General features: G+C 36.3%; 1 long non-coding RNA gene across 1 annotated transcript in view; it reads left to right on the forward strand.

Annotated features, from left to right (window-relative positions):
• LOC140642124 (uncharacterized) overlaps window positions 1–9,333 on the forward strand; it is a 180,350-nt gene extending 171,017 nt beyond the window's left edge. Inside the window, exons 5-6 of the long non-coding RNA XR_012038677.1 lie at window positions 8,543–8,589; window positions 8,867–9,333. This is a non-coding gene — a long non-coding RNA (uncharacterized lncRNA). The remainder of the gene's footprint in view (window positions 1–8,542; window positions 8,590–8,866) is intronic.
• The last annotated feature ends 2,548 nt before the right edge of the window (window positions 9,334–11,881 follow it).

An 11,881-nucleotide genomic window follows, 5' to 3' on the forward strand; every position in this document is an offset into this window, starting at 1 on the left:
GATGTTTAACCAACTAAGTCACCCAGGTAACCCTGCCCACTGATCAGATTATTTGTTCTTTGGGTGTTGAGTTTGAGAAGATCTTTACAGATTTTGAAGGCTAGCTTTTTATCTGATATGTCATTTGCAAATGTTTTCTCCCACTCTATCAGTTTTCTTTTGGTTTGTTGACTATTTCCTTTGCTGTGCAGACTTTTTATCTGGATGAACTCCTAAGTAGTTCATTTTTGCCTTTGTTTCCCTTGCCTTTGGAGACATATCTAGTAAGAAGTTGCTGTGGCTAAGGTCACAAATGTTGTCTCTATTCTTCGCTAGGATTTTGATGGATCTCTGTCTCCCATTTAGGTGTTTCATCCACTTTGAGTCTATTTTTGTGTGTGATGTGAAGAAATGGTCCAGTGTCATTTTTCTGCATAAGGCTCTCCAATTTTCCAAACACCATTTGTAAAAGAGACTTTTTTTTCCAATTAGATATTCTTACCTGCTTTGTGGAAGATTAGTTGAAGGTCCATTTTTGGGTTCTCTGTTCTGTTCCATTGATCAATGTGTCTGTTTTTGTGCCAGTACCACACTGTCTTGATGATCACAGCTTTGTAGTACGGCTTGATGTCCGAATTGTGATGCCAGTTTTGGTTTTCTTTTTCAAAATTCTTTTGGCTATTCGGGGATATTTTCTGGTTCCATAAAAATTTTAGAATTATTTGTTCCAACTATGTGAAATAAATTAATGGTATTTGGGTAGGTATTGCATTGAATGTATAGATTGCTCTGGGTAGCATAATATTTTAACAACATTTGTTTTTCCAATCCATGAGCATAGAATGTTTTTCTATCTCTTTGTGTCTTCTTCAATTTCTTTCATGCGTATTCTGTAGTGTTTCTGAGTACAGATCATTTGCCTCTTTGGTTAGGTTTATCTCGTGGTTTTGGGTGCAATTGTAAATGGGATTGATTGCTTAATTTCTCTTTCTTCTCATTGTTAGTACATAGATATGCAACTGATTTATATGCGATGATTTTACATTCTGCCATTTTGCTGAATTCCTGTCTGAGCTCTAGCAATTTGGGGGTGGGGTCTTTTGGGGTTTCCATATAGACTATCATGTCATCTGCAACAAGTGAGAGTTTGACTTATTCCTTGCCAATTCAGATACCTTTTATTTCTTTTTTGTCGTCTGATTGCTGAGGCTAGGGCTTCAAGTACTATGTTGAACAGCAGTGATGAGAGGGGACATCCCTGCCATGTTCCTGACCTTAGGGGGAAAACTCTGTTTTTCCTATTGGAGAATGATATTCATCATGGACTTTTCATATATGGCTTTTTATATTGAAGTATGTTCCCTCTATCCCTACACTGTGGAGATTTTAACCACAAAAGGATGCTGTCCTGTGTCAAATGCTGCATCTATTGAGAGGATCATATAGTTCTTGTCCTTCTTTTTTTTTTTTATTTTTTTTTATTTATGATAGTCACACACACAGAGAGAGAGAGGCAGAGACACAGGCAGAGGGAGAAGCAGGCTCCATGCACCGGGAGCCCGACGTGGGATTTGATCCTGGGTCACCAGGATCATGCCCTGGGCCAAAGGCAGGCGCCAAACCGCTGCGCCACCCAGGGATCCCCTTGTCCTTCTTTTATTAATGTGATGGATCACACTGATTGATTTGCAGATGTTGAACCACCCTTGCAGCCCAGGAATAAATCCCATTTGGTGTGCTGAATAATTCTTTTAATGTACTGTTAGATCCTGTTGGCTGGAATTTTGATGAGATTTTTTGTACCCTTTCATCAGGGCTATTAGTTTGTAATTCTCCTTTTTGGTGGGATCTTTGACTGATTTTGGGATGAAGGTAATACTGGCCTCATAGAACAAGTTTGGAAATTTTCCTTCCATTTCTATTTTTTGCAACAGCTTCAGAAGAATAGATATTATTTCTTCTTAAAATGTTTGGTAAAATTCCCCTGGGAATCTATCTGGCCCTGGACTCTTGTTTGTTGGGAAATTTTTTATTACTGCTTCAATTCCCTTGTGGGTTATGGGTCTGTTCATATTTTCTATTTCTTCCTGTTGCAGTTTTGGTAGTTTATACATCTCTAGGAGTGCATCCATTTCTCCCAGACTGCCTACTTTGTTAGGATATAGTTGCTCATAATATGTTCTTAAAATTGTTTGTATTTCTTCAGTGTTGGTTGTGATCTCTTTCATTCATGATTTTATTTATTTGAGTCCTTTTTCTTTTCTTTTTGATAAGTCTGGCCAGGTGTTTATCAGTCTTATTAATCCTTTCAAAGACTCAGCTTCTAGTTTTGTTGATCTGTATTACTGTTCTTTTGGTTTCTAGTTCATTGATTTTTGCTCTAATCTTTATTATTTTTCTTCTCCTGTCTGGTTAAGGCTTTATTTGCTATTCTTTCTCCAGCTCCTTTAAATGTAAGGTTAGGTTGTATATTTGAGAACTTTCTTATTTCATGAGAAAGGCTTGTATTGCTATATACTTCTAAGGACCACCTTTGCTACATCACAAGGTTTTGAACAGTTGTATATTCACTTTCATTTGTTTCCATGAATTTTTATAATTTTTCCTTAGTTTACTGGTTGGCCCATTCATTCTTTAGTAGGATACTCTTTATCATCTATCTATTTGAGTTCTTTCCAAATTTCCTCTTGTGATTGAGTTCTAATTTCAAAGCATTGGCCCAAAAATATGCAGGGAATGATCCTAATCTTTTGGTATCAGTTGAGACCTGATTTATGACCCAGTATGTGATCTATTCTGGAGAATGTGTCATGTGCACTCAAGAAGAATGTGTATTCTCTTGCTTTAGGATGGAGTGTTCTGATTATATTTGGGAAGTCCATCTGGTCCAGTGTGTCATTCAAAACTTCTATTTCCTTGTTGATCTTCTGCTTAGATGATACATTCATTACAATGAGTGGGGTGTTAAAGTCCCCTACTATTATTATATTATTATGGATGTGTTTCTTTACTTTTGTTATTATTGGCTTATATAATTGGGTGTTCCCATGTTAGAGGCATAAATATTTATAATTGTTAGATCTTTTTGTTGGATAGATACTTTAATTATGATATAGTATCCTTCTTCATCATTTATTACAGTCTATGATTTAAAATCTAATTTTTCTAAGGATTGCTACCCCAGCTTCCTTTTGGTGTCCATGGGCATGATAATGGATTTCCACCCCTTACTTTCAATCTGGAGGTGTCTTTGGATATAAAATCTCTTGGGTCTTGCTTTTTTATCCAATCTGATACCCTGTGTCATTTGATTGGGGCATTTAGCGCATTTACATTCAGTGTAACTACTGAACTATATTAATTTAGTGCAATTGCATTACCTATAAAGTCAGTGTTTCTGTATATTGTTTCTGTTCCTTTCTGGTCCATGCTACTTTTGGGCTCTTTCTTTACTTAAGGATCCCTTTTAATATTTCTTGTAGGGCTGGTTTGGTGATCACAAATTCTTTTAGTTTCTGTTTGTCCTGAATTTTTTTTTATCTCTCTTTCTATTTTAAACGACATCCTAGTTGGATACAGTGTTCTTGGCTGCATATTTTCTCACTTAGCACCCTGAATATATGATGCCAGTCCTTTCTGACCTGCCAGGTCTCTATAGAGAGATCTGTTGCCAGTCTAATGTTTCTACCTTTGTAGGTTATGGACCTTTTGTCTCAAGCTGCTTTCAGGTTTTTCTCTTTTCTCTGATATTTAAAAGTGTCACTATTATATGTTGGGGTTTTGGCCTATATTTATTGATTTTGAGGGGTGTTCTCTGTGCCTCCTGGACGTGGATGCCCATTTCCTTCCTCAGATTAGGGGAGCTTTCCTCCATAATTTGCTTCAATATACCTTCTGCTCTCCTCTCTTCTCTTCTTCTGAGATCCCAATTATTTTAATATTGTTTTGCTTTATGGTATAACTTGCTTTATGGTTGTAGATCTTGCTGACCTTTGGGGAGTGGGGCCTGTTGTGTTGATTCTAAGGTGTCTTTGCCTGAAGTGTAATTGCACTGTCCTTGTCAGAGAGCCAGGCTAAGTAAGCAGCTCCAGATTGCTCTATGTGGCTTTTGTTCTTCAAAGACTTTCTGTGATGCTTTAGAGAATGAGAGTAAAAATGGCAGCCTCTCAATCTCCAGCCCTGGGGCCAATAGTTGAGGGCCCCACTCCTCAGGGAAAAGCAGTCAATCACTCACCTCTCCCTGGAGTCCATCCACACTCTGTGCTCACCCACCTGTGACTGAGCATTTCTCTCTCAAGCACACAACCCAGCTTGAGTCTCCTTGCAGACTCCTGCAGTGTGGCATGCTCCAGTGCCACTCCTCCTGGAGGAGGAAGGGGGTGTCTCACTGGTCCTGCCATTTGTTGAGCCCCTGTTCAGAGAACAACTTGCAGACTGCATCGTGCTTTGCAGTTTATGGCAACTCCAGGCTAAGAGTCCACTCCTGGCTCACTGATTGCAGCCAGCTTCTCCACTCAGATGCCTGGGAGCTATGCCACACTTAGGCACTTGCAGTCTTCCTGTGACCCGACCATCCCAAGACCACACTGTCCCTACTAGGATTCTTCCCTGCTTCACCACCTCAGCACCTTTTAGGCAGGGATGTCCCTCACTGGAGCTGACTAATAAGGGAGCTGGAGGCTCCCTTCCATCATGGTTTATTGTCCCACATATCACCTCAGACTCACTTCTCTGCACCTCTTACCTTGCAGAAAATGGTCACTTTTCTATTTGTAGAGTTGCAGCTATTCTTTTCTTAGATCATTTGTTAAGTTTGCAGGTGTTCAAAATATTTAATAGCTATCTAACTGAATTCCTGGCATCAGATGAAACTAAGGTCTCCTAATCCTCCACCATCTTGGACTCTCTCTATAATGTTCATTTTTTTTAAAGATTTTACTTATTTATTCATGAGAGACAGAGAGAGAGAGAGAGAGAGAGAGAGAGGCAGAGACACAGGCAGAGGGAGAAGCAGGCTCCATGCAGGGAGCCCGATGCAGGACTCAGTCCCGAGACTCCAGGATCATGCCCTGGGCTGAAGGCAGGTGCTAGACTGCTGAGCCACCCAGGGATCCCCTTCATAATGTTCATTTTTAAATAAAAGTGTTGAGTTAACTGGCTCAAATTACTTGAAATGTGTAATAGCCAAGAAAATAAAATTATTGTCAGGAAAATATCTAGGATCTTCTTGAATTATATTCTAGTCAATGTATGTTGAGTGTGTAAAAATTAAGATATTTAATAATCCCAAATATAGCAGGCATTTCTAGATCGGTTCCTAGTAGAGAGAAGCCTACCCTTGATTCCTGCCTCGAAGAAACTACAGTTTTTTGTAATGTAAAAATTCCAGAACATTTTATAGAAATTTTCTGAAACAGAAATAAACACACCCATAATACACATATGTATGTGTGTATGTATATAAAATATACATATGAATATAATATATACATATACGAATAAACATATATGTAATACATACACCCTCTTAAGAAAGACAAAGGAAATGAGCAATTTCTTTGAAATTTTGTATTTTTTATAAAGCTTTGCATATTTTTGGTAAAGCTTAAAACAGACAAAGCTTTCAATTTTCTATGTCAACAGATGGGATCAGACATCTGGACAATCCAAAGGCTCTTTAGATCTTTTTCAGTGAGTTTATTCATATGATTATATATTTTTATAATAATATTAATCGGAATTGCTGTTGCCTGGATAAACATTGTTTGGGAGGCAGGAAACAACTGGAAAATAAATAAGACATAAATAAAACTTCACTACTTTTACTTTCCACGTAAGTCAGCAACATTTATTTACTTTCTGTGTGCAGAGTTTCTTCTGCAGCAAACACCTCTAGGAGTTTCAAGTGTTTGGGAGAGTAGTCATTTGTTTACTCATTGAACATGAATTTTTTTAAATATTTCAAGCGTAGCTTTGAAGCACACACAGTTGAAAAAGTACTTACTTTACAGAGATTATATATCATTTTGGAAGATGAACATATAAAGGAATAAATTATAATACAATAAGCCAATTCCTATAGAATGACAAGGAACAAGTGTGTTTACAGTTTAGATGTTAGAGTGGCTAATGAGATATGGTTGAAAATATGTTTTATAAAATCAGTTTTGAGCTAGAACTTAAAAAATAAATAGGTTGTTTCCCAAGATTAGGAAGAAATTGCATATACAAAATAGTTAAAGTAATTAAAGAGAATGGCTTTATTCATCAAAGTGCGAAAAGTTTGGAAAGACTGAGGAATAGGTGAATGATAGCAATGTAGGCTGAAGAGGATTCTGGGTTAGACTGAGGAGGATCTTACGTGCCTCACTAAATTATCTAGCAGTCTAGGAATAGTATTTAACAAATCCTAACCAATATATGTATTCTGCAGCAATTTTTTTTTGTCTTCCTGAGGTTTATAAAAATCCTCAATTGTAATCATCAGCTGAGCTCAAGATGTATAGTTTATACTGATCTTCCATTTGAATCAGCACTTTTTAGGGGATATTTAGCAATGTGATTGTTATGCATTTAGATATCAGATAAAGGAGCAGAAAGTAGGGAGGTGAAAATAGAGTTAATAAGATAAATGAGTAATCCTACTATTGTCCGTACAGAGATTTTTGATGAGCCCAAAGCATTCTTCTGCACAAAGTGTGGGTTGTCTTTCAAAGGAAAGATTGTGCAAGGAAGATGCAATGTTGTTCTCCAATGTCATGAGACAACTACAACCTTGCCATTGGTCTATAAACTAATTGCTTGGCACCAAATGATTTGCTAAGAGTTTATAGGTAAACCAACTGCCAAACACTTGTAGGACGTGGGGGTCAATGGAAAGTTAGAATGCGACACATTGCTTCTTTTTTAGGGGGTAAAGCCACTGGTTTAGTGGGAAGCCAAGCTTAAACAAAACCCATCCTACTGTTGAAGCGGAAGTCCTAGTCCCATGTAGCTTGTCACTGAGCTAAATCAGAGTGAGATCCCAAGGTCATTTGCAATCTACTTATTGCATCACATTCCCTGATGCTGAGCACCTATCAAATTATAATAACTTATTTAGGAGACTATCCTTTTCCCATTGTATATTCTTGGCTCCTTTGTCATAATTTTTTTAAAGATTTTACTTATTTGAGAGACAGAAGGAGAGAGAGACAGAGAGAATGAGAGGAGGAAGGACAGAGGGAGAAGCAGACTCCTGCTGAATAGGGAGTCCAACATGGGGCTCAATCTCAGGACCCTGGAATCATGATCTGAGCTGAAGACAGATGACTGACTGAGCCACCCAAATGCCCCTCCTTTGTCATAAATGAATTGACTATACATGCATAGGTTATTTCTGGAATTTGTATTCAGTTCTATTGGTCAATATGTCTGTTTTTATGGCAATACTACACTGTTTCGATTACTATAGCTTTGTAATATAGCATAAAATCAGGAATGTGGTGCCTCCAGCTTTACTCCTTTCTCAAGATTACTTTGGCTATTCACAGTCTTTTGTGGTTCCATACAAATTTTAGGATTGTTTTATTTATTTCTGTTAAAAAAGCTATTAGAATTTTGGTGAGGATCACATTGAATCTGTAGATTACTTTGGATAGTATGGCCATTTTAACAATATTAATTCTTCCAAGCCATTAAGCATGGAGTATCTGTCCATTTATTTGTCATCTTCAATTTCCTTCATCAAAGATTTACAGTTTTCAGTATACAGACCTCTTACCTCATTGGTTAGATTTAATTCCTAGGTAATTTATTCTTTTTGATGCAATTGTAAATCGATTTTTTTTTTTAATTTATTTCTTGGGATGCCTAGGTGGCTCAGCAGTTGAGCATCTGCCTTTGACTCAGAACGTGATCCTGGAGTCCAGGATAGAGTCCCACATTGGGCTCCCCACAGCTGCTTCTCCCCTTGTCTATGTCTCTGCCTCTCTCTGTATGTCTCTTACTGAATAAATAAATTAAGTATTTGAATGAATGAATGAATGAATGAATGAATAAATAAATAAATAAATAAATTTTATTTCATAGTTCATTATTAGTGTATAGAAACAACTGATTTTTGTATATTGATATTGTATCCTGCAGATTTGCTGAATTTATTAGTTTTTCAATGGACTAAGATTTTCTATATAGGAGATCATGAAACTGCAAATAGAGACAGTTTTCTTTGTTTCTTTCTTTCTGATTGGGTATTTTATTTATTTTTGTTGCCTTAAGTGATCTGACTAGAACATTCAGTACTATGTTGAATAAAAGTGACAAGAATGGGCATCTTTGTCTTTTTCCTGATTTTAGAGGAGAAGTTTTTAGCTTTTCACCATTGAGTAGGATGTTAACTGTGGGCTTGTCACATATGGCCCTTATTATATTGAGATATGTTCCCCCTCTCTACCCATCTTTTAACAGTTTTTATAATAAATGGATGCTGAGTTTTATCAAGGCTTTTTTCTACATCTCTTAAGAAGATCATATGATTTTTATCCTTTGTTTTGTTAATGCAGTCTATCACATTGATTTGCAGATGTTCAACCATCCTTGCCTCCCTGGAATAAATCCCACTTCATCATGGTATGTAATCTTTCTAATGCCTTATTGAATTCAATTTGCTAATATTTTGCTGAGGACTTTGTATCTATGTTCATTAGGGATGTTGGTCTGTAATTATCTTTTCTTGTGGTGGCCTTGTCTGGTTTTGGTGTCAGGGTAATGTTAGCCTCATAAAATGAGTTTGAAAGTGTTCCCTCCTCTTCAGTTTACTGGAGGTGTTTAAGAAGGATTGTTAATAATTATTTTTAAAATGTTTTTAGAGTGTGCAGTGAACTCATCTGGTTTTGTACTTTTCTAGGACTTGTTGGAACAAAGGCTTCTGTACAGCACAATACATCATCAACAAATGTAACCTACAGAGCAGGAAATGATATTTGCAAACTGTGTATATCTGATAAGGTATTAACATTCAAAATATAGAAGAAACTCACACAATTCAATCTGATTAAAAAATGGGCAGAGGAACTGAATAGATATTTTTCCAAAGAAAACATACAAATGGCCAACAGGTATATGAAAAGATGTTATGCTCAGTGTCCCTAATCATCAAGAAAATGCACATCAAAACTATAATGAGATATCACCTCACATCTGTTAGAATGGCTATTAGATATCACCTAAGAGAGAAGAGATAATCAGTGTTGATGGGGTTGTGGAGAAAAGGCAACCCTTGCGCTTTGTATTTCTATTTGCAATTATACGTAGTTTGTACATGTCATGCCATTTAAGATTTTTGAAAATCTTTGATGGAAATATTATATTATCCATGCCTTTGTTTTCCTTATAGTTTCATTACATATCTATATTAGGAACTTAAAATGTTTGTTTATCCAATATTGATCATAGTAATTTAAAAATAATCTCTGTATAGTTTCAGTTAATGGAATCAAGAAGAAAAATAGAAAAGTCCTGTCTTCTATTTCTTAGCTACACATAAGTTCTTTCAAAGAGAATTTTTATGAATACCTTATAAAAGGTCACTGTAAGATTGCATCAGCATAAAAAAGTTTGATAATACTTTTTATCCTTTGTGGATAGGAGGCCACAGTTAGAGAAAGAATAGTCCACAAGATTATTCTAATTTCTGACATTAGTTACAAATTTAGAGTGTTCCCAAAACCTCAAGTTTAATGATTTGCGAAGAGGACTCATAGAACGCTCTTAAAGCTATATATACTTACAGTTATAATTTATTTTTTTAAAAAGGAAACAAACAAAAATCAGTTAAGAGAATTTACGCATGTGAGGCAGAATCCAGAAAGTTCCAATTGTGGAGCTTCCAGCTGTCCTTTCACTATGGAGTCTTAAACAGCATTAAATTTCTGGCACTGATATTTAGCAATGTGCTTGGAGGACTTCCAAGCAGGGACATTCACCTGAGCCTTAGTGTCCACAGTGTTTGCTCAGGCTTGGGCACATAAACCTGGCTGGCCATGTAGTCAACCCCAGTCTCCAACCCCTCTGGAAGTTGAGCTGATACCATGTGATCTAGAGCCTCCATCCCAAATCATACTGTTGCTGTCTGGCTCAAGGCCCCCAGATAAATAAAGACACTATTTTCAAGGCTTAGACATTAGCTCCTAAGAGCCATGGTTAAAGGGCAGACCTCTCTTTGGGTAAGGTTGCATTATTACACAAAGGCCACAATAATATAGCTTTGTCTTCAGTATGTCTCTGATATTATTTTTGTTTGAGCAAATTATCTGGGTGGTATACCCACAATAAATTGGCAGTAAAGGAACTTCCCTTTGTGTACTCAATTAAAAGTTGATTATTGTGAACCTGTGCTTTGAAAGTTTAAGAACACATTCGTTGACTTAAGAACACCTCACTCTGCCAAAGAAAAAGTAGCAGTTGATGAACTAAGAGTCAATTAGTCAAAGTTATACTGGGGAAATGACTATGAACTGTAAATAAAGGAGAATTGGGGGAATCTTTGACCTGGGTACTAACAGAAACTTGTTATTATTACTTTTTCCTTTACATTCACCAAAAAAAGGAAAAATACTGGAAACTATTTCAGTCATCCATTCCAATATTTAACAACATTCAAATGGCATTAGCTTTTGGGTACTTCAGCTATCATGTGTGGTGTATTCCTCTTATTTAGACTTCTGTGGAAACTATAAGACCTTATTTTAGTATTGTCTATATAATACTGACTGGTGTTATCATGTAGTTCTCAAATAACTCCAAATAAATTTAAAAAGTTTCAGCTCTTTTAGCTTTTAAATTCAAGATAAATAACTTATAGAAAACTTATAACTTCAAAAATCCAGTATTTCACTGTATTTAGAATATTCTAAAAGCAAATATTCTCAGTAGGAAAAAGAAAAAAAGCTTTGGTCTCTAAGAGTAAAAAAAAGAAAAAAAATAACTGTGTATTTTGTCTAATCATTGACATTTTGGATTTAAATTGCTAATTCTCTAGAGGAATTTTAAGTCAATTGGGAGGGATGGCTAAAATTAGATCATATAGGAACATTTTCCCTTATGCTGTTCTAAGAAACTAAATTCACATTTAAACCCAATTTTCATAGCAAATGACTTTTTCATTCCATATTACTCTTGGGAAAATCTTTGTACTTTACTTTTTAATCTTTTACTCTGTCCTCATGTTATTAGTTTTGACCACTCTCAACTGCTGAAGTAATTTATTATTATGCAGACTAATCTGCACTGTACTACTCACAGTTACCAGTAGGGGAAACATTTTGATGTCCTTGTGCAATTCCAGGGTAGTTGAACAGTAAGGGCACACGTATGTGGATTCAAATGCACATGCTAGATATTTTGTGGACCTCATTGGTTTGGGAACCTGTTAACTGTACCTTAGATTAATTATGCAATCAATCAAGCAGAAATTATGCTTATTTTTTGGCATAATTATTAATTATGCCATCACGCAGAAACACTGATATCATTGTGAGTCTTGCATTTACAAACTCGTCTAAATGCATATTTTAAGCTCATTTTTCTAACCATGGTCATCCAGTTAGAGAGACCTAGTGTTTAATTTGAGCCTATGCAGAAACCCTGGGGGATTTCAGATTAAGAAGGCACGTGCACTGAATCTGTAAGAATGCTTCTCAATCATTAGGTAAGATTTCTACAACGCACACGGGTAAAGCACTCTGTGAAGCAGTTCAGGCACAGTCAGATGCAGGGAATCTTCAAATTTATAAAGAGACTCAATAATTTGCACCTCAAAGGACAGAATGGAAGACTAAAGAAAGGTCTTATTCATTGTTCATGCTTGAGGGAGTTTTGTTGTGTTTTACAGTAATTTGTTATGTCTGTGGCTCAGAGGGCT

This window comes from Canis lupus, chromosome 11, assembly GCF_048164855.1.
Source record: "Canis lupus baileyi chromosome 11, mCanLup2.hap1, whole genome shotgun sequence".
NCBI classification, from domain to species: domain Eukaryota; kingdom Metazoa; phylum Chordata; class Mammalia; order Carnivora; family Canidae; genus Canis; species Canis lupus.